The sequence below is a fragment of the Poecile atricapillus genome, chromosome 4 (assembly GCF_030490865.1).
Source record: "Poecile atricapillus isolate bPoeAtr1 chromosome 4, bPoeAtr1.hap1, whole genome shotgun sequence".
NCBI classification, from domain to species: Eukaryota; Metazoa; Chordata; class Aves; order Passeriformes; family Paridae; genus Poecile; species Poecile atricapillus.
In genome coordinates, this window is record NC_081252.1 from 35,325,628 (window position 1) to 35,331,715 (window position 6,088).

Consider the following 6,088-nt stretch of genomic DNA (forward strand, 5'->3'; position numbering starts at 1 on the left):
CAGATGGGTGCTGTTTTAGAGCTCCTCTTAACTCTGACATACAGAGATTTAATGATCCAAAGATTTGGTTGATACCTAGCTCTACTTTTGTATAATTGAGTTCATAAATACGTGTACAGAGAGAGGAGTATTGATAAAAGCTTATAAATTACAAGCAGTAAAACAGTGTTAAGTATTTTTTTTGAAAGAATGAAGAGTTGTCAAATTGTTTATTTAAGGAAGCAGTTTTCAAACAGTTAAAAGGTAATTCTAAGCAGTAGCTAGTGAAGCTTTTATGAAAAGAAAAACCCAAAACCTTGGCAATGTCTTTTTGAATTAAGATTGATAACTCAAATTAGATGGGAATATGTACTGATGAAGACTTTCCTGAATCTTAATCATTATGAATATTCTTTGCTAGCTGAAGTTACCATACTTTTTAATTGTGTGTATTTAAAAACAATAACTTATTAAAAAGCAAAAGGAATCCTAGGAGGGGTGCAATAATATTAATTTAAATGCTAATGCAAATCAAAATAACATCCTGTTTCTCTAGCTTTCCCTGTAGATACAATTCTGTACATTTGGTTGAAAAGCTTACATTTTTCTGCATTGTGGATACATTACCTCATGCAGTATCGGTAAATCTCTCTTCTTTTGGAATTAAATAAAATTTTAAATATGACTTGCAGTTTTAGTTGGAATCCATTTCTTAGACTCAAGTATAAAGTTTGCTGAGCACTGAAGAAGGCAGAGCATGTATCAGTAACTTAAAGTCCCTTCTTGTGGTACAAACTCTGAGCCTGTTTCTGCAAGCATGTGAACACAGTGTATACTCTCAGTGTGGTCAGCAAAAGGGGTGTATACAGTGTTTTCAATGTCTGTCTTACCAATACTTCCCCCTGATTAAACTAAATCATTTCTTGACACATCTGTAAATCATAGGTGTTCTGTGCATTACTCCTCATCAGGAATGTTGGGGAATGCATTCGGATTTTTAATGTTCAATGCTAGAATGACCAAACTAAAATAATATTCATATGGTAATATAATTTTTTTTAAAAGTAGAAATGCATTACTGTATACAGTGGAAAGCTATTTATTGTACCTCTGGGCTTATTCCTCTAAAAATCATAGCATAAAAAAAAAAAAAAAATCTTTGTCAAGCCTGAACTGATGTATATAACTGAAATAATGTAAAGTTATATTTTCATGTTTTTATACTTAACAACATGATGGGAATACATAATGTATGAGTATTTCAATTCAGATAATATTGATTGGATAATACACATCTCAGTTAAAAAAGCAGTAATAATAGTTTAATATCCATGTTAACAGTACATCAGTATATTGCTATATAAAGTATGTCTGTGTGCATTTAAGTGAAAAGTAGTCAAGAGTGATGAAAGCTGTCCAAGGGTTTTTTATTCCTTTTTTTATGAAAACTGTTATGGAGCAACCAAAATGTTTATGAACTCAAACTTGTGTAAATTTCAAAATGTCCTTTTACTGTAGCTTTTTGTTTACAGTACAGTATCTTATTTTCTGCTTTGTTAAATGAGTAACGGTACAAAGCTGGACATACACTTTCTAAGACATTAACGTTCTCGTTTTTTCATGTATACTTATATGACAGAAAATGCTTATGATTTTATTTTTCAATCTAACACATGGCTTTTCTGGAGTGTTGTATAAACTTCAATCATACATAAAAAATCTTCTTAAAAAAGGTAAAAGACCTTTAATGTCTGCTTAGTATTATTGAAATCTGGTTTCTTATTTATTATAAATGTATTTTTCTAAGAGTTTACATAGAGCAAATCTATTTGTCCCCACAGACATGAAATTTCCTTGAAGAGTTTATGAAGTTTCCTCTTTTCTTGAATGAAGTTTCAATGAAGAGTATAAATCCTCTCCCAGATCATCTTGTCACTCAAGGATAGATTTACTGTAGTTTTCCTTATCATTATATGAAGTAATGAAACTTTTTTTCCAACAATATAATTGTGTCACTGGACTATAACCTTCCTGATCATAGTTACAATGGAAGTGTGATAGGTTCATAAAGATAGGAGTTTAAGTATTTATTCAGTAAAACTACCTAAAAATTTGGAGTTTAAGCCACTACATTTTTAATTGAACAGATTGTAAATATGTCCAAAACAGAGAAAGAACCTGAGAAATGGCAAGTACTTCAGGTGTCACTGGAAGAGATCTTGCACAGCAGAGATTTTACTATAATGGCAAACAGAGTGTGAAGAGGTTTACAAAGTGAAAGGTTCAACATTTTCATGTAAAGGTGTATTGCATCTGTTAACAGAGTGTGTTTGTTCAGTGTCAGCTTCCTCTTTGGCTGATTGGTATAGACAATATCTTTACATTAAACTTTGCACAAATAATTGTATTTTAAAATTCAAATAGATAGTTTCAGCTATCATTTGGTGCAGTTAGTTATAAGAATACAGCAGTCACCAGCAAAATGGAATCAGCAGCAGCTGTTCTGCGTGATATTCCTGGAGGCTACTCAGATCTGCTTTCACAGCATCAAAGCTTATTATTTATTAAATCTTTTCATTTAAGCTGTCAAGGGATCACAAAAATTTGCTGTGAAAGATCCATCAGGTCTAAATTATCTTAGAAATTTTTATTGAGCACTTAGAATGAAATTAAGCAAGTGATTCAGCTGTGGACTTAATTTGGAAAATTTTCCCTTACATCAGTTTCTGTTGGTAGTAGAGAATACTATACACCTATGTGAGACATAATAGAGAATTGAAGAATATTTTTTGTACACAAGTGGCAAAAAATAGAACAAAGTAAGATAAAATACAAAAAATCTGAGATTTATAACTCTAAGTGCCCTGCAGGCTTCATGTGTCATGAGGCTAGTCCCTAATCTTATTGTTAGGGCATATTGCATGACGTCCTCCCTTCCTTCCCTTCCTTTCCTCCATCCCTCCCTCCCTTCCTTCCTTCCCCACTACATGCAGTTTAACACTTGCTATAATTGATTAGGCAGTCATTAAAAATGTTTATTATAGTACATGCTATAAGTACCTGTAAACAGCAGCAGTGATGATAAAGATAGGAAAGGCTATCTAAGCTAAACCCATTATCCAAGTGGCATCCACTGAACTTGTTCTTCTGTCAGTCTCCTTTATATATCTCTTACTGCTAATGAAGATTTAGCTACCTCTGTAAACAGCTCAGTGGTTTACTTACCTCAGTGATGAGAAAATTCTTTACAAACAGAAGAAAAGCACTTAATTTCATGAAGTTTTCCAGTGAATGACTTTGTAGCATTTGCTCATAGTTCTTCCTCCCTTTACATTTGCAACTCCCACTCATCAGAAAGGACAATTACTACATGCTGGGCATAGAGAAAAAGTTTACATGTAATTTGTCATAATTTTTAACAAATGCTAACTTTTCGAGGCTGACTCATCTGTGTCAAATAAAGCATTTAATCCTACTAGTCTTCCAACTGCAGAATGAGATTTTAAAGCATGCTTAAAATGGGTTTTATTTATTTGCTTTAAATATCCCAAACCTGATTTCAAAAATGTGTCTTATTTTAGACTAGGAAAGGGCTGCTAAACTAGTGCCTAGACCAGACCCTTGGTATTTTCAACTACATTCTATCTGGAGGTGTGGGAACCACAAATAAAGGGGTTACAGTGGATCCCATGAGCTGTGCAGGACCATGCTGCTTCCTTTGCATCTTTCCATGCACAGAAGGCAAGCAGATGGAAAAGGTGAGCTAGGACTTGGAGACTTACTTTTATGCCATTTTTCTGCTCCCCCTCAATCCTTTAATGTGAAGGTCTCTTCAAAAGAAACACTGGAGAGGATTTATACCTGTTTTCTAAGGATAAAAAAATAACAATTGGAATTTTTTTTTCTAAAATCTCACCATTTGTGCAGTTTTGAAATGATAATGTCATGTTTCAGTTTATATCAGTAAACAGTTCTCAAAACTAGGGAACAAAATCTCCTTCAGAGACTTTACTGTTAGTAACCATAGAATCATAGGAGACTGTGGGTTGTAAGAACCTTAAAGATCACCTTAAAATTCCAACCGCCCTGCTGTGGGCAGGGACACCTTCCCCTAGGCCAAGTTTCAAGCTTCTTAGAAGACAGCCCAGAGTACTTCTGGCATGTTGGTGCTTTACTGAAGCATCAAGAGCATCTTGTTAAAAATGTACTGGAGGCTATTATATAACAACTTTTAACCCAATTTTCAAGTTCTGTTGTTACAGCCCACCTTTCAGCACCATATTCTGTGAGTTTAGAGAAAAATGTAATTAGAGAGGTCAAGCTATAGTTCTTTCAATTAATAGTATGCTTTACAAATAACAGTATTTTTCAGTAGTTGCTTTCCTTATGAGTTTCACAATGAAAGGGGAACATATTTTGGGTTACCTCATACTCATAGATAGCAGAATACCCAGTGAAATATTTTTTCTGTTTTTGATTCAGAAGATTTTTTAATATTGTCATAATGACTAAAGATACATAATACAAGCAACATGATTTTTACTTAGGTGTTCGTCTTTGTGTTTCTTACTGTTGTTTTTAATAGTTTCACAAGATCTTTAGATGAATATTTTCATAAATTTGGAACTATGTGTCTTGGCAGCTTATCCAAGTTACCTGTAGGTGGAATTCTTAATTCAGCTTCAGCTACTTTGTGTGAATAGAATGCCAGAGATGCTAATATATGAAAATGAAGATTGTGGGTGTTCCAGTGTATATGTATGTATACATATCCCTACACAATGCAATAGTGAAACTAGTGCTGATTTTGATAAGGCCATAGTCAAGAGCGATGATAACCACAGCAATAATTCATATCAGGGCCAGTAGCAACAGGAAGGTCCATAAGCAAGTGCCTTACCATCTCTTGTTTGAATAAGTATGGAATTTTGCATTTCCATAGAACAATATGAGTCCCCATGGGACTCAATCTTAACAGCAAATCCTATAACTTCAAAATCTGGGGTAACTCCTGTAATCCATCTCACTGATGAGATTAAGTTCTACAGAACTCCTGTGAGATAAATGGGCTCTTCCACAGTATCTTTGGCCTACACAGAAAGGTCAAACAAAAGCTATTGCATGTGTCATTGCCTCTCACTTCAGCAGCAAGCTTGATGGGTTTATGTATATGCATGTATATGCTTAGTTTCTCAAACTGCAGTCTTTGCTGTTTAAAAATCCAAATTTGAGAGGCTGAGGTTTAGGTAAATCTAGCATAACATGAACAAACAAAACAGTGCTCTTTGCAGCTATTACTTGATTTTCTAAATCAAAACCTCTATAAGACTTAATGCCTCGAAAACAAAATGCTGGGCATTGACAGGGCTGGATACCACGCTACCTATTTTGAACATTGTGCAATAAAATATACTGCTGTGGTGCTGGGGCAGAATTCTGTCCACATTTTGTATTGTTTTGTTGGTTTTGGTTTTTTTCCTTTTTACTTGCATAGACAAATGAGTAGTATAAGCTGCAGGAAATAACTCGCATGGTGTAGGCTTGGCAGACAATTTAAAGGCAATTTCTATTGATTGGTTTTATCTGTGGCATTACCACATTTTTTAAATCTGCACCTTCTGAATATATCAGAAAAAAATGATAAACTGTTTCTATAAAGCCATTATTCTCAGTGAGAGCAGGATTCTGCTCGACATGTTTTCTTTATCCTGATGGGTATACTTGCCTAAGGTACTTGTTTATTCTAAGACACTTAAAAATATATAATTTTTTTTTAATCAGTATAGATCCAAAATTATACTGGGACATGTTCATCAGTTCTGCTTAGTCCACCTTAGAAACTGCTTTCTATAGGAGATCTTTGTCCTTTTATACTTGGAGTTTACTTTTTGATCTTTTGTCATTGGAGAGATTTTAGCACATTGAGGAGAAACAGTAACAATTCATACCCAGCTTGCTGATGTAAGATGCTGCCCAAGTCCTCCAAAGTGATTCAGCCGATAAGTATGTCCCGTGACTCACACCTCTTACAGAATCTTTCTCAAGCAGCAGGGACAAAGACTGCTCTGAAGAGCCCAGAGAAATTAATATGCTTTGGCTAGACCCTGCC

At 34.3% G+C, this 6,088-nt stretch overlaps 1 protein-coding gene across 1 annotated transcript in view; it reads left to right on the forward strand.

The window, feature by feature from the left end:
* GRIA2 (glutamate ionotropic receptor AMPA type subunit 2) overlaps positions 1 to 1,718 on the forward strand; it is an 86,408-nt gene extending 84,690 nt beyond the window's left edge. The window contains exon 16 of the mRNA XM_058838680.1: positions 1 to 1,718. This exon is cut by the window's left edge and continues 1,140 nt beyond it. The gene's annotated coding sequence lies outside the window, so the exon portion shown is untranslated.
* The last annotated feature ends 4,370 nt before the right edge of the window (positions 1,719 to 6,088 follow it).